The sequence below is a fragment of the Amblyomma americanum genome, chromosome 6 (assembly GCF_052857255.1).
Source record: "Amblyomma americanum isolate KBUSLIRL-KWMA chromosome 6, ASM5285725v1, whole genome shotgun sequence".
Lineage (NCBI taxonomy): Eukaryota > Metazoa > Arthropoda > Arachnida > Ixodida > Ixodidae > Amblyomma > Amblyomma americanum.
In genome coordinates, this window is record NC_135502.1 from 162,633,252 (window position 1) to 162,653,987 (window position 20,736).

At 44.9% G+C, this 20,736-nt stretch overlaps 2 long non-coding RNA genes across 6 annotated transcripts in view; one reads left to right on the plus strand and one right to left on the minus strand.

The window, feature by feature from the left end:
* The window catches only part of LOC144094153 (uncharacterized), a 38,208-nt gene extending 23,663 nt beyond the window's left edge, over window positions 1-14,545 (plus strand). The window contains exons 3-4 of one of the 3 annotated variants that reach the window (XR_013306441.1): window positions 2,802-2,890; window positions 5,976-10,725. This is a non-coding gene — a long non-coding RNA (uncharacterized LOC144094153). Of the gene's footprint in view, window positions 1-2,801; window positions 2,891-5,975; window positions 10,726-14,331 lie in introns of those variants that run through there. The other 2 variants (XR_013306446.1, XR_013306440.1) reach the window with 2 other exon arrangements.
* On the minus strand, window positions 2-19,570 carry LOC144094154 (uncharacterized). Of its 3 annotated transcripts, XR_013306453.1 has the most exons (5): window positions 19,179-19,570; window positions 16,679-16,708; window positions 14,693-14,789; window positions 10,015-10,159; window positions 2-1,998 (listed from the first exon to the last, which is right to left on the minus strand). It is a non-coding gene; the product is annotated as an uncharacterized LOC144094154 (long non-coding RNA). The 3 variants fall into 3 exon arrangements; XR_013306451.1 differs by lacking the exon at window positions 10,015-10,159; XR_013306452.1 differs by lacking the exons at window positions 2-1,998; window positions 16,679-16,708 and having other exon boundaries at window positions 10,028-10,159.
* Between the last annotated feature and the right edge of the window lie 1,166 nt (window positions 19,571-20,736).

Consider the following 20,736-nt stretch of genomic DNA (forward strand, 5'->3'; position numbering starts at 1 on the left):
AGGCAGTGGGCAGTGTGAAATGCAACAAACATTGTTTTGCTGGTATGGTTGTCACTCAGGATGGTGAAAAGGTAACCGTTGAGTACCAGGCTGAGCACTATGGCCATGAGAAGAGTGTGACACACCTGCGCTTGTCCGCCACTGAAGTGGCTGCCATAGCACAAAAGCTCGGTATAGGAGTCCCCATTAGAAGGATTCTTGCAGATGCACACTCATTTGCTGGAGTTGCATTGGACAGGCTCTATACTTCGACTACGAAAGATATATATAACATACAAAGTACAAGTACCAAATTGGAAATGAGGAGCAAAGAGATCCAGATGACTTTGTCAGTATGCAGATGTGGATCCATGATCTAAAGGAAAGCACAGATTCGGCTCTGTTGTATGCTGATAACGAGTTGCTCTCACGAAAAGACATCAAGGAGTTTAACATGGCCCTTATCACTTGCACTCAAAGGGAAATGCTTCTGCACTATGGCACCAAGTCTCTATGTGTTGACACGACGCATGGTACGAATTCTTATGGGCTTCCGCTCATGACAGTGCTCGTAATTGCGGCTGACTGGTCAGGCATACCTTGTGCTTATCTCCTCTCTCAAAGCACATCGGAGGAAACTATGGTTCGGTTTTTTCAGGCAATAAAAGGTAGTATTGGTCAGGCACTTTGCTGCGAGGCCTTCATGTCTGACGATGCAGCAGCATATTGCAATGCTTGGCAAAAGGTAATGGGGATCCCTCAGAGACGCTTGCTCTGCACCTGGCACTTAAAACGCAGTTGGACCTCCAAACTTAGCAAAGTTAGTGGCGATGAAAATAAAAAACTGGTCAGACACTCTGCACACTTTGATGGCTTGCCCAAGCGTACCAGAATTTCAGGCTCTTCTTCAAAAATTTGTGGCGGCTAAGTCAGTGGGGGAGTGCTAAGACTTTGTGGAGTATTTCGGAAAGTCTTATGCAAAGCATCCTGAGCAGTGGGCGCATTGCTATAGGCAAGGTACTGGCCTCACGACAAACAATCACGTAGAGTCTATGCACAATGAGCTAAAGGCTGTTTATTTGCGAAGAAAGCAGTGCCAGCACATGGACAAATTGCTGCATACTTTACTGGAATTTACGAATGATCGGCTCATCAAGCAGCTCATTTCACATGTGAGGCCCATGGCAAGCCACCGGACAGCAGACCGCTATAAGAAGCACTGCGCAGGTGTCGAGCTCGCTCAATCTGGCGTGAGTGAATTACCTGATGGATGGTCGCTGGTGCAGTCGCAACCTTTGCAAGAGTTTAAGCACACTGTAGTAAAGGGCAGCATACCATGCCAAGGGTGCAGCTACAGTTGCAAACAATGCAACATATGTATCCACACCTTGCAATGTGTATGCTTGGATTACAAGCAGCACTTGAGTTTGTGTAAGCATATGCATGCAGTTGCTCAATGGGAGCGTGAAAAAAACAATTCAAGCGCTCAAGGATCGACTGAAAAAGGCGCAGCTCTTCCTTCGACTTCAACAGAAAATGATTCATTCACTCTAGATGAGCCAGGCACTTCTCGACAGCATCCAGGCTGATGCAATCCCTGAGCCGCAAAGTCGTGGTATTGAAAACGTCCGTACTTTGCTTGGAGCTGCTTTACAAGACTTAGCGAACAAGGAATCGGGCGATGCAGCACAAGAAGAGTTCGTGATAAAGAAAGTCCATGAGATAAGACAGGCGCTAAAGCAATTTCCGGATAAGCAGCCATCTGCAGCAAAGCGCACTGCTACAAACAAAAATCTGGAAAAGCAGCCAGATTACTGGCCCAAAAGGCAGTGCACCTCTGCGAGCACACGGTTTCCAGCATTTTGTGTTCATATGTACTTTTTATTTTATGTCTATGTGTACACCGTTTCATCAGGAGAAATCCCTGCAAATGTATTGAAGTTTTGACTGCTCCGAACTAAAGATGGGAGTCGAGGCCTTGTCAGGCTCCATGCCTTTTGCCTCGTCTTCCACTTTCAACTGAAAGGAAATAAAATGGTTTGAATATGAAATAAAAACCTCAGCCTTCTCAGGAATGAGAAAGTGGCTGAGGTGCATCATGTATTAAAGCAAACCAGTGGTTCAAGATTTAGTTTTTCAAGCACCGCTGCTTCTTTTAAAACGCTAAAAACAGAATGTATGTTAACAATGGCATTATCATCTAAGAGCAGTGCTGGATGAAAAGGAATGCATTCATTATAAAATTGAGTTAAATACTTTTTTTTTTCAGTGTTTCCAGTTGCACACATGAAAGTAAAATACGATTGACCGTAAGATCATCTCCGCATTCGCAAATAGGTTTGCCTTGTTTTGTTAGCAGGAAGTTATGCGTAAGGTGCGTGTGACCTATCCGGAGACGGCATAAAATCACTTCCTTAAAGCGTTCCTGGTGCACACGATTTAAATTCACCTAAAACTGGCTTCACCAAATGTAGTTTATTATTCACTTTGTCGTTCCATTCCGACTGCATTTTTCTCTTAATTCACGCTGTGCCAAGTTTATGCAATGCTTAAAAGGTATATTTACTTTTTTTATTTCCTTCCCGCGAGCTTTAGCAGTGCAGTAACTGCCCTCTCGTTGCCTCTTATTCCGACATTACTGGGAACCCAGCAGAACTTTGTTTTGTCCTCGAGCTGCGGCTCTTACTATCTTGTGCATGATGTCACCAAGAATCGGAGTGACTGCATTTCTAGAGTGAAAAGCTGTAAGTATACTGAGGAAGTCTGTGTAAATAATACTGTTGGTAAGGTTCTCGTTTTCTATTTTTTCCATGGCCACACAGACTGCGTAACATTCTGCAGTGAAGATGGATGAGCACTGTGGAAGTCGTACTGTTTTCTCCGACTTCCCTCGGACCACTGCGCTTCCTACGTAAACGTCCGTTTTTGAACCATCTGTATAAAACTACTGTACTTTTCTTTCAGTGCAAGGAATTCTTGTACTATATGTTGTTGCGGAGTTTGTTTCTTATGAAACTGTGTAAGAGTGAGATCGCAGATTGCAGGAAAATTGTACCATGCATGCAGTGAATCTCGTCTCCGAGCAATGTTAGGTAATGTATCTAGTACGGCGAGGTTTTGGCACATCTCTTCAATACACAGAATGAGTGGCCTGATAGCGAGCGGTTTGTTGTGAAACAGTGTTCTAGATGGGCACTTTGCGACTATTGGGCAACATAGGTGTTTGGGCAGTGAACGGATGTTTAAAATGTATGAGCATGTGAGCATGGTGCTTCTATCTGTAAGCGATGGTTTGTTGATTTCTACATGGACTAGTTATGTTTGACGTTCTGTAAGCACCAGAGTAAAGACGCAAACCTAAATTATGTATTGGATCTAGTCGTTTCAGGTATGAAGGCCTCGCTGACCCATAAACTATACATCCATAGTCTAAGGTGGAGCGTACCATGCAGCGATAAATTTGTAAAAGGCGTCCTGTCAGCACCCCAACGTTTACGTGACAGTACTTTGAGTATATTTAGGGATCCGGAGGCTTTCTTTTTCAGTGCGTTTATATGAGGCAGGAAATTGAGTTTTTTGTCAAAAGTTGTACCCAGAAATTTGTGCTCTTTTTTGACAGGTATCCGTGTTCCGTTCAGGTGTATAAAAGGGTCAGCTTGTATGCTTCGTTTAAGCGAGAAAAGGATGGCTACTGTTTTCTGTGTGGAAAACTGGAAACCGTAGTGATCTGCCCATGTCACTAGTTTAATCATTGTCAACTGTATTTGTCTCTCGCATGTTGCTACGTTTGAGGATGTGCAAGCTATTTGAAGATCATCAACGCACACTGAATACAGGATGGACTTTGGGATTATTTTTTCTTATGGCATTCATTTTTATGCTAAACAATGTCGTGCTTAAAATACATCCCTGAGGAACCCCATTCTCTTGAACGAAGGTCCTGGACAGAGTTGATCCCAGGCGTACTTGAAATGAGCGGTCGGAAAGGAAGTCAGTTTAACATCCTACCGCGGATACCTAGGTCGCCAAGGTCGCGGACGATACCAAACTTCCAGGTTGTATCGTACGCTTCCTCCATATCAAAGAAAACGGCAAGACAGTGCTGTTTGTGTATAAAAGCTTCTCTTATTGTTTTCGAGGTGAACTAAATGGTCTGTTGTTGAGCATCCCTTTTTATAACTGCATTGATGGGCATCAAGTTCGCGGGGTTAAAGGACAAATGTTAATCTTATTTTTTTTGTTATTTGACAGCTTACAGACGAAATGTAACTCTGCCATGAGGCTTTCTCAGCACTGTGACTGACGTACTGAGCTTGAGGTTCTATGTGTAGGGTATCAGCGAAATTTGCCCCAAGCTCTATTTTGTTGTTTTTTGCTTCCTTGCATTCCTTTGTCCACCACACTGTGTTTTTGCCGCACCACTCCTGAAGACTGAGGAACAGCTAAGTGTACAGCAGTAATTATGCAATTCGGGAACATTTCGTTGATGCTGAGGTTTTCTAAAGCTATATTTTATAAATTGGCCTGTGCTCAAATTTCCCAGTCTGCTAAATGCAGCTTCCAATGTCGCGGTTTAGTTGGGATGATTTCTGGTGCTGATGTCAAACTGATTAATACAGGAAGGTGATCGCTGCCATATGGGTTGTCGATAACGTTCCATTTAAAATTGTTAAGAATAGATGGAGAACTAAAGGACAAATCTAAGCTGCTCATATTGCGTGAGGTTGGAGAGCAGTATGTGGCCTTTTCCATGTTTAAAAGACATTGTTTGTGAGAATAAAATCTTGGATAGTTTGCCCCCTAGAGTCGCAGCGCTCGCTTCCCCAAAAAGAAGAGTAGGCATTAAAATCCCCAACTACCAGATATGGCTCTGGAAGATCATCTATCAGTTCTTGTAGATCATGGGCTATTAATGCAAATTGTGGAGGAATGTATATTGAACAGATTGTTAGTGTTTTATAGGTGATGATGCTGACTGCAACCGCTTTAAGTTTTGTAATGAGCTTGATCTCTTGAGCAGGGACGCCGCTTTGAACGACAATCGCGACGCCTCCCAAGAGTCGATTTGCCTGCTCTCGATCGCGTCTAAAAGTTTTATAATGTTTCAGGATATGCACATGTTGTGGACCAAGATTGGTCTCCTGAAAACAAAACTATGGGTAACTTTTACCCTAAATAATAGTAATAATAATAATAATTGGTTTTGGGGGAAAGGAAATGGCGCAGTATCTGTCTCATAAGGGAAGGGTAAAGGAGGGAGTGAAAGAAGAAAGGAAGAGAGAGGTGCCGTAGTGGAGGGCTCCGGAATAATCTCAACCTCCTGGGGATCTTTAGCGTGCACTGACATCGCACAGCACACGGGCGCCTTAGCGTTTTTCCTCCATAAAAACGCAGCCGCCGCAGTCGGGTTCGAACCCGGGAACTCCGGATTCACCCTAAAATATGTGTTATGTCACTGTAATTCCGCATAAGTCCTCTACAATTCCACTGAATTCAAAAAAGGCATGTTTGTGTTTTTGAGAGGAAATGAAAGGGGATTTACTTAGATATGGGCCCGTTATGAGGGGCCTGTCTTTTTTTCGCTCAAGAGAGCTGTTCCGCCGCTGCAAAGCAGGCGGACTGGAAGTTATATCTATCACCTTGCCAGAACTGCTGGAGGACCACGCAGCTGCGGTTGTGTTAGTTTCAGGCCTCCCCTGATAAGGGAAGTCCTGCGGGATGCTGACCCATAGATCGGCGCTCCCTGCTTTGGCAATGACAGGGCAGCTTTCGCTGACCCTGCCTGGGGCGTCGATGGCCCTGCCATAGGCTCTGTGAAAGCGCCCTTGGCAGGTGCCGAATTGCTGTGTGGTGCTACGCCCCTGCGCACCACATCAGCGAAGTTTTGTTTTGCTGTGAAAAAGAATGTGTTTGTAAGCGCAAAACGCCTTCTCGCTTCTTTAAATTAAATGTTTTCCTTTGTTTTTATGGTGATTATCTCTTTTTATTTCTTCTAGGATGGACACGCCCTGGAGTATGCAGCATGGTCTCCTTCACAGTTTGCAGTGCTGGGCTGCGTCACATCCATCAGACTGGTGATCATTCGAAGCACATTTTGCACAAGTTTTGCGACCGTGGCAACTCTGTGAGCCATGGCCAAACCTTTGACAATTGAAACATCTGCGAGGGTTGGGTATGTATGGTCTTACATTAACTTTCAAATATCCCACGTCAATTGTGTTGGGCAATGTGCTGGTGTTGAACGTAAGGATCAAGTGTTTGGTGTCTATTTCCTTATTGTCCTTCTGGATTTTGATTCGGTAGACATCTATGACGTCTTGGTCGGTGGGCCCTTCGAGCATTTCTTTTTCGGTGATGTGAACAAAATCATTTTCGGATATTACGCCTCGGGCAGTGGTAAGTGAGCGATGAGAAGTCAAGGAGACAGGGATTTCCGCTATGGACGTTAGGTTGGAGAACTTGGAGTGTTGGACATTGTCGCACAGTTCAAGCAATAAATCGCTGCTGGCCATTTTTGAGAGCTTATAGCCAATGCCTAATGTTTCTGTCAAGCAGATTGACACAAGGAAGGGGGATATTATTCTTGCCTGCTTATCTTCTTCTTCATTGTGGATCACGTGATATTTTGGAAAAGTTACTTTTCTTTTTTGAAAGAAGTCGTCTTCCTCGTCTGCCCTCTTTTGAGAAAGCGATCTTGTTTTTAAAGTGGGGGAGCCATAAAAAATTAAGTTTTTCGGTCATGGTGCCAGCCACCCACCATGGAGCCCAACTAAGCGACGAGACAGGAATTTGCAAGGAAGGCCTGCCCACGCCACCTGTACACCTTAACTATAATCAAATATGGCGCAACTCACGGTGGTTGGTCACACAAGGTTAACCCTCGCTGCCAGGAAAAACGAAGAAGTGAGTAGGAGGAAGGATAGTTGTGCGAAAGGGGTAGGAAAGTGAAAGATAGAGGAGAGGATAGGAAAAGGCGACTACAGATTTCCCCCAGTCGGGTCAGGCCGGAGGTGCCGTCTACAGGAAGCTGGGGCCAAAGTGGTGTATTGCCTTTGCCGAGGGGCCTTACAGGTCCAGACACTCGGCATCAGCTCAACCACCAGGAACCCCTTTTCCCCGGACACGGCGATGCCTCGCACGGCGAAGCGCGGGTGCTCGGGTCCGTGAAGAATCACTGTTCACCATCATCCCCCTGCGGGAATGTCCCTGCGGATTCTCGGGAACCCGTGGTGTCGCCGAGCTGTGAAGGGAGACAGCACAGCGGAGGTCGGGTGATCCAATCATGGAGGTGGCAGCCATCGGACACTAGGTCCGTGGTGTCGTGGACCACCCTTGAACCACCGATGCAAGCCTCCTGCGCCCCATTCAAACGTGGAGGTGGCAGCTGATGGACATAAATTATGGTGAGGAATGAAAAAGAATAAAAATGAAAGAGCCTCTGCCTGTGGACTGATGGGCAGAGGGATCGTGCTGCCGAGAGGCTCCCTTGGATTGGCTGCATTAAAAGGTTCCTGAAAAGGGTATTTGAGCTTGCTTATAATAGCGCCTTGCATTATGTAGAGTACAGGCCACCGAGTGTTCATGCCGCGTACAGTACTTCAAAAGCGGACCAATCATTTAAAATATATTTAAAATTCGCGGCGACCTGCGGTGCCGCCTGTTCGCCCGAAACCCAAGCTCGTTACGTCAGCAGCAAAGGTCTTTTATTGGTTTGCCATGACGTCACGCACCTCCCATGGCCGCGGCCGGAATCTCCGCCCCCTCTCCCACTGAGTGGGTGGGACCGACAGAGGCGTGCCAACATTTCAGCGCGCAAAAAATTGACGAGAGAAAGGAGAAAGGTGCAAAGATGCGTAAATTCAAATTTTGTCTACAGATAACTCAGCTTCCACAAAACGCATTAAAAAAATTCTAGCTGGAGGATATTTGTGACCAGCGCCCTTTAACATCGTAGGCATGCCAAAACTTTATTCGGAGCCCGTTTAAGCCTACGGCGTTTCAGGATGTCGTCGACGGGTCCTGGCTATGGCTTTTCCTGCTGCTGCCAAGTTCCTGGGGCTGTTTACAGGAGTGCACCGGTGTCTTCCTGTGGTCATCTCTGTTCCTACTACCACTTGCCTCTCTTACACCGATTCCTTCGACGCAATGCCAGCGACACGTCGCAGTTCATCGACCCGTGTCCGCCCTGTCCCTTGGACATCCAGCAAAATGGTGGCCCTTTGTTTTCGTCCCCGCCCAGAATTCGGAGGATAAAAAAATTAGGTCGTCATCATTATTTTACCCTTAAAGGCCTCTATTGAGGCATTACGTAAGTTTGAACATGAAACTTAATGTTCAAACTTAGGTACAGAGCAGGCTATTCAAGTTTTATAGCTAGGGATGTTGTGTTGTTACCAACAATGATAAATTACCTCTATCTAGTGCATGTTTTTCTTTCCTAGCAACAAACGACAGGATGTACACGACACTGCTTGCTTTTGTTTCGTTAAACCTTTATTCAATGCCGCAGAAAATGCAGCAGCCATGGAGACCCTGCTGGCCTTTCCTCTTCCTTTGGCTCCTTCTTTGTTCCAGCTTTTGGCTCAACATGTCATTAGCATTGGTAGTTGTCATACAATAACGCTGGACACTACCTTTTCTAGGCCTCTAGCTTTGAAAATGCACTGTTCGAACTTACCTTCAGGTTACACCATGCGCTAAAAATGCAGTTCTATAACAAGTACAAGGCATCCACTATAACAAGTACAAGGCATCCACTAATGCCCGTACAGTGCTCTTGGCGTTGTGTTGTGGCAAGTTATATTTCCAGAAGCTGCAGTTTTGGGTAGAAATGAGGCTTAACCCGATTTCTGAGAAATCTGCTAGAACAGAGTTCCAACTGAAAACACATGGTGTTGAAAGAGTACAGAACTAAATTAGAGTTGTTTTCTCACTTTCGAATGATGCGCAGCACACTGAAAAATGGCCATGCAGATGGACTGCGCCAACAAGCGGTGCATAATTTATAACTGCCTTTTTTTCGCTGTTCTGGTTTCAAGTGCTAAACGACCGCTGTGATGTACACAAGGCGCTCAGGTTGCGCAAGGCATGAAAAAAACTGCAGTATGGTCACTGCTTTATTCATTTCACCTCACATCAACTGTTATGCAAGCCTACCCAATAGTTGAACGATTATTTTTTGCATGCCTTCTGTGAACTGGACACATCATGTATGTGCGTATGTCACTGCTGCCATGCAGTGTTCACATCGAAACGGCATGAGGAAAAAATCGTAAATTATCAGCAGGCTTAAGCGAATGCCATGTCCTCATATATACAATTTTATTTACATAGCATCGTTCCAAATGAAAAAATACATGCGCCCAAAAATTTGTTGCCTCCATGCCAGTGTTTTGCTAAGCGGTCACAAAGTCTGATACACTATTGACAAGGCTTCACTGCAACTTATTTTATTTCATGCGATTTTTAATGCGGAATTGAAATTGGACCCAAGAAGTTTTCATTTCTACCATAGTCTTGACAAGTTTTGCTCATTGCCGATTTTTTCATTCATGGTAAAAATTTAATTTATGGACCATTCTGGCTTTGTTGGTGATGGTTCTGCAACAGACTCATCCACTGCTGCAAAATTTGCATTTCAAAGTTTTCCCAGCCACTCTATTCAAGCTCATAATTCGCACGCACATAAAGAACCCTGTTGAAAGTAAACGGCGGTGTAGTCTAATTTCAAGAAACTTTTCAAACCCTGCAGTTTACTTGCAGAAATCAGCTGGTGATAGGAACATGTGCATTTCATTTTTGGCCTTAAAAGCTTATGTTATGAGGTTGCTTTGTAAACTGTATATTAATGCAATAGCCTTAAAGGTGCAATTTCTTCAGAAAAAGTGGCATCTCTCTGCGTCATAAAAATCCCTGGTTGGTAGAGACAGGTCAGGTGACCTTGTGACATCGCAATCTAATGACTGATTGGTCGAGTGAGATCACGTGAATTTGTATCGCAGCTTGCCTACTGTGGGGGGTGTGGAGTTCGCTGACCTTTCCGCGAACTCGTTGATATTGTGTCCACAGGGAAGGCCGCTCCAGTGGGGTTGGAAGTCCCCAACAAAGGGGCCCGTCCCGTCCCTGCCTCCCCTTCGTGCGGCGGACGTCCTCGTTTACGCTGCGCCGTCACGGGGATGACCTGCCGGGAAAAACGCTAACCATGTACAGCTGTCGACATGTGGTTGTTAAGGGGTTGACGAGGTTTCGGGGGCGCACGAGATACGGCTGAGTATTAGCCGAGTGACCGGAAACCCACTATTCCCGTAACGATTGTGTTCGTCTTGCGCGGTGTATTCTGTAAACACTTTAGGGATCGTTTTGTCGCGTGTGCGAAAGAGATAGGAAAGTGGTAACGGCTGGGCCGTGGGAGAGGGTGGTCGCGTTTGTGCTGTTTGTCTATTTGATTGCAACCTCTCCTTTCCCAAATGTTAAATCAGCACTCTTTCCCCAATCTGTGAATAGTTGGCGGAAATCCTTATTTTCCTTTCCCTGACCACTGATTGGCGAGATGGGTCGTTTGTTATCTTATTGGTTGCTGTCCCCGCTAAGGGCGGAGACAGAGGGTTTAAAACCAAGCGCTCTGGGTTGAGCGGGGGCTGAATTCGTCTGATCCACGATTTAGTCATGTAAATAGTTTTCTCCTTGCTTTGTTTCTTCTCGTTTTTTTACCTATGTTGTAAATAAATAGTTAACCTTCTCCTTTCATTGAGTAATGTGAATGTTTGCGGGTAGAACCACCGGGTCATCAAGAAACCTCGATTTCACCATCAAGTAGTTTCCTCTCATCGCCACCGGAAGGGGAAACTCAACTGGGGGCGAAAATTAATTGGTCATTAGAGGTCACATGATCATGTGGCGTCCTCATAACCTGCCTACCATGCCAGGTGGCACTACGGAACTGCTTCTGCAACACTCCTGCATGTCACACAGTAACATAACGCCATTTGGGCTTGTGAGCAAAAACCTACGGAAAAAAGCACGGGAGGGATCTCTAATGCTATTGCATTGTACACCTAAGGGTAGAAGTGCCCCATCACCTTTTTGGAAAAGAATTTTTCAAACTTTTGTTGAAATATTAATTTTTCTTGCAAATCATTCAGAAATCATGTTCCCATTAAACCTTTCCAAACATGAAGGCAAAGTTGGAGCATTAAAAGTGTCTCGCGAAATCAAAGCTAACTGTTTCAGTTTGACAAACAGGAAAATAAATGGAAGATTTTTGTGACATTTACTTTTTCAGTTTACATCCTACCAACACTGAGGTTTGGTTTCTATGGTGCCATGTGTCATCTCAACAATAGCAAGGGAAGGATGCTAGAATTCTTGAACCACAATGGGATCAAGTTATATGTGTAAACATTGAAGGCTTGCCTCACATGGGATTATAACTGGAAATCTTCCTGTCAGCGTATGGATTTGGCAGATAGTAACCCTCTTGACTGCTTTATGCATTCATAGATGTTTCAAATCATTTTAGCTGTTTTTCTTGAAAAACCTTTTTTGCTACTTATTTTTCCTATATATTTGCCTGTGCAATGAACTAGAATAAGTAACATTTTTATGCTGCAGTTCCAAAAAGATGCCTGCATAAAGACAGTTTTTTTTTACAGTCATTCCAACATACTTGACAATTGGTAATTACACACCTCACCTTTATGTACATGAACAGTTATTTCCCTCTTAATGAACTATTTTAAAGTTTCACTGCTAGCCTTGCATGTATATTTAGCAAAATTAAAAATTCAATCTGTTTTAACACTTTCATTAGGGCCCACTTTCAGGGCCGTCACACGGAATTCGTACTCGATGAAAAAGTAGTCCGTTCTTCGAGCAATAAAAAGCTAAATTGTAAGCCGAATTACAATGTCTCGAATTTTGCTGCCTGTAGTTTGTTTGAGATAGTGAGACTTTAAAAAGCTCATTTTCTTGACTGTTGATTCGTCAGCGGAGCAATGCAAGATGCTGCAGACCATGGCCCATTGTTACTAAGTGCGATATTTCAAAGTTTTATCGTGCTGTAGTATTCTATCCTTATCTGCTGTTTTTTCTGGAAAAGTTGTGTCGTGGGATGCAGAGGAGAATTTGAAGTTGGCTAGTATTGATAGAATGCCAGCTCCTAATCACAAAAAGACCAGTCTCGCTGAAAAAACACCTCTTGGAACGTAGAAAAAAGCTAGAACTGAAATATAGGTATCGTTGCTACAGGCCAACTTCGCAAGTGCAGGTGAGATGACATCGCCAAAATAACACTATCTATGAAGCTGACAAATGCCCATGAAGGTTACGCATCTGAGTATTGAAGCAAGCGTCATTTCCAAATGCTAGTGCACTTTCATCACACAACGAAGAGTGAAACAGGCAGTCTGAATTTTGCAAGTTAAAGACAGCTTTTACATGGTGGCGCCAGAGGCAGGCAGATCGTTTCAGTATCCTTGATCTGGCGATTCGTGTCTGTGTGGTTTCATTTTTGATGTGCCATGATTTACAAGTATGGAGCAGCAGTTAACCCAAACGATTTCCAAGTGTTCCTCGGACGAAGTTTGTCAGTACAGTAGAACCTCGTTGATACATTCCCGGTTCGTACACTCAAAATCATGGACATTATAATTGTCTTTAGAGTTAAACTATATTTTTTCCGGTTAATATGTTCCCAGGCACGCGATTTACCGGCTATTGTGGTCGTATAATACGTTTATTGACCAAGCGCACATGTGCACACATACAAGTGTGCCGAATGAGAGGGCACATGACGTTTTTGCGGCAGTCACACACTGTGGTGGCTTCTTTGCGGTGTCTCAATGTGACGAGGCGAAGCACCACTGCCGCCATCAAGAACAAAAAATAAAAACTGCGTGCTAGCGTTCGCAATGGCCATTTCTGCAGGGTCCCAATATGAAGAGGAGAAACGCTGAGGTTTCTTCGCGGTGCATAAAGGAGACAAGGCGAAGCTTCTATCAACTACAGCGATGAACTTGTATATGAATTGGCCGGGTCTGGGACATGCAGCTTAAAAAGCAGCAGTGCGACAATTAGCTGCCGCAGTGGCTTTTCCACAGTACTGGGGAGCGAACGGGTGAAGCATCCGAAAATTGCAAGGCAGAGATTTTGGTTACTTTCGTCACTGCCATCGACGGACCGTATGCGTTAAGAATTTTCTTCCGCGCTAAAGAAAGCGCGAACGCAGACTGAATTCAGAGAGCTCTGGAATAGGATCTGTTCAGCTCTTGTGCCAAGAAATGCCAATCGGCATTTTTATAAAGAAATTGTCAATAAATGTTTTTTTCCCTCAATTCAGCAATTACATTTCTCAAAATGAGGTGGTTTGAATAATATGTTTCTTCCCGCAAGTGAAAAAAAAACTTAACAACGAGGTTGTACTGTATTCCTGTCAATCAACAATGCAGACACATCACAGCCGCCACTTAACGCACCTGCGCAGTGCTCACAAGAAGTCTCCCTTCAGATTCTTTCCACGGAGCGCATGGTTAGCAGCACTAGGGACGGCACATGCAACGACATCCATCTATTTACTGAACACGAGGGTTCCAAGGTTCGAGCGACACTATCGAGAGAGAGACTCGGCAGTAACATACGACCGCACTCTGCAGGTCGAGGCAATAGCTCGTTTGCTGCCAACTCGTCAGTGCCCAATACTCTTGGTATCCAGGTAGTCCAGTTTTCTAAGTCCTCAAAAGCATTGCGCACTCTCTGGGGCTAAGTTTGGGGAAATGCAGGACGGAGCTAACAGAGTTTATTGCGAAAACTTTGTTATTGGGAACGGGATCCATACCAGCTGCTGGCGTCAACGAAGAGACAAAAGATGCCTTCAACGTCTGGCCGGCGGTTGCTTTTACTTCGGCTGCTGCTAGCCCCGCTTGCAGTCAACAATCACAGAGTCCGCATTTACGTCGTGGTTCACGTCAGTTTTTGGAGGTGACATCATCAGAGAGTCCAGAGTTTGAGTCAGAGAGGTGGAAAAATCGTTCTGAACTCAGAATCCAAATCTCTCTGCAATAAATTAGTCTTTTGCTGCTGGACAAACAACAACTCTTTGAAATGCCCACATATTGGATTTTGCTAACAATAGAGTTGTTCTCGGTGTCCCTTTAAGCTGAGTCAGGTGAAAATAGTGACTCTGTCATTAAAATGCAGTTAGCAATACAGGCCAGCTTTGAAGGATAGAGATAGAAAGGGCACATACATAACCAGTGCATTCGTCTTTGCATTGTGGTTTTGCAAGGAAAGGAACCTCTCTTACAGCTAAACTAATTGTGCATGTTTGTTTGGCTCTCTTACATGTGCGCACCAAAGAACTGCAGCATGGCATCACCAGTTGTTCGTCTGCTGCAAGGAAGCAACTTCTTTAATATTCAGCATTCAATGTGTTGCAAGTGCAATACGTGAAAGCTGCTGTCCAACTGTGGATGAAAACAGCCTAAAAATTCCTGTGGGTGAACTGCTTCATTATGAGAGTTCATGGTACTGGAGGGCACTGGCCCACAGAATAAATTGCTGTTCCCTAGTACGTTTCTTTTGTCACTTTTATTGCAGTTTTATGTGTCGACCTATACTGTTGGGGAGAGAGTGCCTTCGTGTGCTCCTTAAATGACTGCATTACAAAAGCCTGAATATTGACAAAGTAGACCTGTGTGCCTGGAGTGTGAAAACTTACCACAGCGCTTGAGTGTGCTTAATAAACCTGCAATTGTGGTCTCGCCGTCTTAATGACTGGGGCCTTCCTGTAGCATGCAACCTTGCAAAATTGCAGTCTGCCAAAAGAAAAAAAAAGCATTAGGCATAAATCCACGACTTTGGGGATGACTTTCCATTTATTTCCATGGACTAGATTTACACATGTACAACTGCACCATACTACATTAATAGCAAAGGCAGCACCCTGCTTGCAACGAGCAGATTTGAGGAAATAGAAGCAAACATAAAAAACAAGATCAGGGCAACGCATTAGCAGAAAAGTAAAAATCCTTGCAAATGCAACCAACAAGCTACTACAGCAACATAGAGCCACAGTAGCTAAGCTGGACGCTAATTCGACCCTGGCTGCAGTGGTCGCATTTCAACGCAGGTGAAATGGTAGAGGCCGGTGTACTTTGCATATTAACAAACCACTCCCCCTGTTTGGTCTCCTGCCTACTTCTTGCCTGCCCTGGTATTGAAGTTGCCCATCAGCTACTCAATTAGCCTTATGTCATCCCACAGCACAGCCAATATTCTTCCTTAAAACAGATTATGGAGCAAGGCTTGGTGGAGATATGGCAATGGAACTGTAGGAACTTTGCAGAAAACGGGAGAACCTACAGCTCCACATTGAAACCCTCTCAAAAGAAAAAAGCCTACAAGAAACAAAGGTAAAAAATGATTAGGATATAACACAGTGAAACCGATCAAGACGTGCGAAAGCGGGTCGACTCAATTCTCGATTTGGGTGAAGTTAATTTTGAGGGGTGGGCCAAGCATATAACCTGCCATTCCGACATACTGAGACATCCTAGATTATTACAGGGGCTGATGGAAGTGCTACTCAGCCCTGCACAAAAAACTAAGCAAAAGAGGTGGTAGATTAGAGAAGGCTGCAGACGGGCACCTGCTCACACCTGCATGAGCTCCAAAAGATGTGCCCTACATGTGACCTGCCCGCATGCAGAGTTGGATCTGAAAAAAAGACAACCCAAGCGTGACACAGTGGGAACACCCGCTGCCCAGCGAGGAAGGAGATGTACGGAGGTTTCTCGTACGTCAAGCCAATACGGCAGCAACCAGGTGTGGCATCCTAGACCAAGGGTCAACCACAGCACGTGGCAGCCTGTAAGGGCTACCGACGTCTCTAAAAATGTAGAAATAGAATTTGTCTAATACCTAACTCCAAGTCAATGTACATAATGCCCTAATCCGATTTTGGGTATGGGGCAGGCAAATTTTCACTGACGGTAACTCTGATAATAAATGGCAGTTACCAGTATCCCTCGAGGGAAATAAGTTGTGGCTTTATAGTCCCCTCGGGTTTTTTGGGATTGCTCGTGCAGCAGTGCTTCCACGCTAAAAAGTAAAAGTTCACGACCGTAAAACGTGAAAATGCTAAGGAACGAAGACCACTCACGGCTGTCTTGGTCCACAGAAATATGACGACAATACAGCACGACACATAATGAAACGGTGCACGCTACCACCTCATTGAGCTCATTGCACAAAAAAAGAAGTGAGGCCCCATACTCCATTCTAGATATATAGAGCAACCCCAAAAGTGGAGTCCTACATTAATGAAAGCCATAAATGAAGCCAGAAAAATAAGCAAAACGAGTCCCCTGATAGTATCAACGCAAAACGCATGGCATGGGGTTACAGAACAATTTTAAATAAAGGAATGAGCCTCTGGCAACACATTTGAGGCAATGGCTACACATGCGATGGATCTGCTAGTGCCAACTAGGATAGGAAATAGTGCGCAAGCCAACACATGCCCAGACTTGACCCTATGCTAAAACATCATACATGCACAATGCAGAAACATAAATGAGAACCTAGGAAGCGACCATTACTTAGCAGCACACTCAAGAAGGGAGACACGAGTGGTAAACTGGGATAAGAAAAAAGGCAAGGCAATGCAGATGGCGAGAAGATTGAACAAAAAGAGTGCACTTACTCTTGAAGGATGCAGAGCACACCACAAAGACTATAGGGATAGAAGCAGAAAACAAAGCCACTGATAGTATGTTATTACATGTGTCAGACACATAACAGCTTACAAAAGAGATGGCTGAAACAAACACAACAAGAACTAACGGTTAGAACAGCCAAACTAGAGAGACAAATCGAAAGCCATGCTCGAGAAACAATAATGAGAACAAATCTAAGATACATTTTAGACCCAGATAACAGTAACACAAACAGTGCATGGAAGCCCACCCAATGACGAAGAGATGATCAAGGAAATGCAGAAACGACACCTATGCAAAATTAAAAAAAAAAACTCTTCGCAACTACAGCAGCAACCCCAATCCTAAAATGATAAAGACAAAACAATACTATAGGTAATAGCATCCATGCAGAAAACTACAACATCCTCTGCACCAGGAGCAGATGAGCTTACCAACAAAATACTCCGAAACCTAGACAAGGACTCTATTCAGGAGATCACACAGTACAACTGCTGGAAAGATGGATGGCTGCCAGACACCCGGAAACACACCAAGGTACTTCTTTTAGTCATACCCAAGCCTGGCAAGAAACTCACTAACCAACCTCACGCCCATATTCCTAACCTCATGCTCACGGAAGGTTTTGGAGCGTGTGGCGCTATCTAGTTTACAGGACCACATGGACAAGTACAATCTCTTCCCGCACATGATGAAAGGCTTCCAAGCCAACCTATGTATGCAAGCTATAATGCTCAAGCTTTCTGAACATGTAATACGCACACTGACTAACGCCAACACTAAAGCTATACTGGCACTCGACCTCACGAAAGACTGATAATGTCACCCACACTGCCATCACGAATGCCCTAAAGGCAGAAATCACTTCTGTAAGCATCAAGTCAGATAGACTACAGCTAAGAATTAAAGGCACACTGGAAGGGTTGGTTTCTTTTCAACACAAACCTCATACCCACGGCTAAGCTTCTTGTCGCCATACCAAACCCATCATTGCCACTCTACGCGGCAACATTGGCCTCTGGACAGCCCGTCAGACAAATCCTAAAAGAGCAATATCTTAACACAAAACCCATTAGAAACATATGGGTTCGAGCCCACACGTTGTACCCCGGGAATGAGGTGGCCTGCTACTTAGCCCAACGTTTCGCTAACCTGGCAATGCAAGAGTCGGTCCTGCGGTCGGCCAGAGAGACCCTGACCACCTACTACGGAATTACACATTATAGAAACAACAGAAGGATCCTCCCACCGAATGAAAAAAGCCTTAGCATACATCAACAGGTGGCATGGCGGAAACTGCAAATAGACACATTTCCAAACCACCATATTCCAGGGCTTCCCCAGGGATCTACACCCCCTATCGTAAGCTCTGCGGGGCCACAAAAGCAGATTTAAAGCACATTTCATTCGAATGCAACAATTTGAAACTGAAGAAAGGTCGGCAACTCTTAAACGAGCAAGAGTGGGAGGATGCCGCGTCCAGACTGGACCCACCGTCTCAACTGCAGGCCGTCAACTGGGCTTTGGAACTGGGAATTGAAAGACCGGACCCCATGACTAGAGCATGCACCTGAGGGCCTGATTGAACAGCCACCTCATGTACTCTGGAAGCCCACTAGAATCAACCAAATCCGTTCTGTCGACGAAATATAGTTACCACCCGTGCAAATGACACTCTACAGACAAAAGCACAGCTATAGTTTTTTCCAAAACCAATCCAACAAGTCATGCACACAATTGTCCCAATTTTTACACACAAGCAACGATAGCGCGCACAGCGACAACCGACCGCAGCACGCGAGGAACAGATACACGGAAGACCAACGCCAAGGACAAAAGATGTGTCATCTTGCTCCATTTTAGAAGGCAGACTCCTCACTGGTGAACAGCATAGCGCAGAGGTTTTCGGAACACAGAAATACGATAAAGCCCGACCGCTATGCAGTACAAGTAAGCGGTCACGAACTCAAGGATAAGCTTTGTACTTCCCTGTGCCACCTGCAAAATGCACAGTCTGCGTCACCCCTGTGCAGAGCGCTCGAGCAATGTGCACCGTGCAATAAAAACAAGTTGGAAAGCAGCCCAAGGTTTCCGGGAAAGGTGCTTGTGCCCATCTTGCTTGCAGGCTGTACTATACTACAATACCTGGCTGGGCCTCTGAGCGATGTGGAATTGCACGCTTTTCGTGTTTTTAGTGTTCTGAAAACTTTTAAGGCTCGTGCACAGGAGCGGCCGAAATAGTAAGGTCCACGCTTCAACGTGTAACTTTTCTCGCGGCGACTGTAGAGAAGATAAGCTTTTTCTTGTGCTTGTATTTAGGCGATCACACCACAAGCAATAGCTGGTCTGTGTATAACGCGTGCTCCATATTATGACCGCACCTGTACGAAAGCATAGCCCGCCTCGGGTAAGCAATGAAAACGAAAACCGCACATTGAGTACCGGCATGCTAATTAAGAAGAGTTATTTGCGTTCTAAACAACTCACTTCAAAAACGCCGCCGCCATCAATCACTCGCATTCGATCCTCTTTGCACCCTAAAACTCTCTCGAATCGGTAGCTAAATGTCATTTATCGCTCTCGCTTACTATTCTACACGTTAGCGATGGCTTTACCTGTTAAGCAGCAGGCTCGTTTTGGCTACAGGCTTGTTTTGACTTGCAATGGATACGGACTCGTGAAGTAGGAACTGATGCGGAAGTGTATTTTTGCTTACAAACTGACACAGAAGCAGCCTTATATTAATTAACAACACACATTAAGACAAACTGCACGTTCTTTCTCGCACAGCGAGGCCTAAATTTCTTCTGCACAGCCGCTTTCCAGATAAGTCCAAGGGCGCTGCCATAGTCAACACTGGGCTGTGGTGGTAGCGCAAGAAAGAGATGAGGTTAATGAGGATTAAACTCCCCCCATGCCCACTCCGCAACTGACCCCCCCCCCCCCCCCCCCCCCCCAAAAAAAAACATGGAGAGGACACTTCAGCCGCGCCTTACAGGTATGACGCAATAGCATTGTGGGTTAGGCTTCCCATTCTGAGCGGTTTGACAAGTTTGCAAGCATTTTTCATTGTATAAACTTTCAATTCTTTAAATGAACTACACATTCTACATTTTCTTAATTATCATCATCAAGCAGTGCCGACACCTATGAACCCCCTTTTCCAATTTTTCCTTTTTTAATTAATCAGTTATAATGATTTCATCAACTCATCGCCTGTCACACACTGATCACTCACTAGAACCACAAATTACCATGATAAACTTTTTTTACGCAGGCCCCCGGTAATAGGTCGTCTGTTCGAATCCCTGCCGCAAGCTAGGGTCTAACTTATATACCTAGAAAGTTTATGCTGCACAAAACGCTGAATTGCATGACACCATCCAAAGCACTGTGTGGCAATGTTACATTTTTTTTTAACTCAACCCCCGATTATTTACGGCGCACGGTGCGGACATGTAGCTTTCCGACCGAACGAGCTGCATACGCTGTCACGAAAAAGGTTTTGTTGAAAGTCGTGCAAAAGGTCTACGCAGTATACACAAGTTCCACAGGTCTTAGCCCAGCGGGTGCTGTTGTGCAGCTTTGCTTCTGCAAGTAGTACCATAAGCGCCGACTGCGAGGCGGCTCGCGGGCTGGAGCCCCTCTTCTTTTTTTTTCCTGTGTCCCCCTTGGAGGTTGCATGATGTGGTTAGGGGGGAGCATATCTTGTTTCGTACGGTTCTAAACAAATTAATTAAAGAATTACATTCTGAATTATTTAGGGCGCAAGGACAGGACGAAGGTAGAAAAACACAGGACGTCCTTGCGCCCTAAATAATTATGAATGGACCAATACCAACTAGCCCAGCAACAAATTCTCTAAAGAATTACAGTTGCCTAACCACACTGCAAGAACAGCACGGCCTTAACCTGCCACGGGTACATATAGATTTTGTTTCCCACTTACGAAGGGTGACAATAGTAAGTTATAGATGCAGTTCACCATCAAGGATCTGACTGGCAACAGGAGCTCACCGAACATCTCCTGTTCCAAGTCTCTATG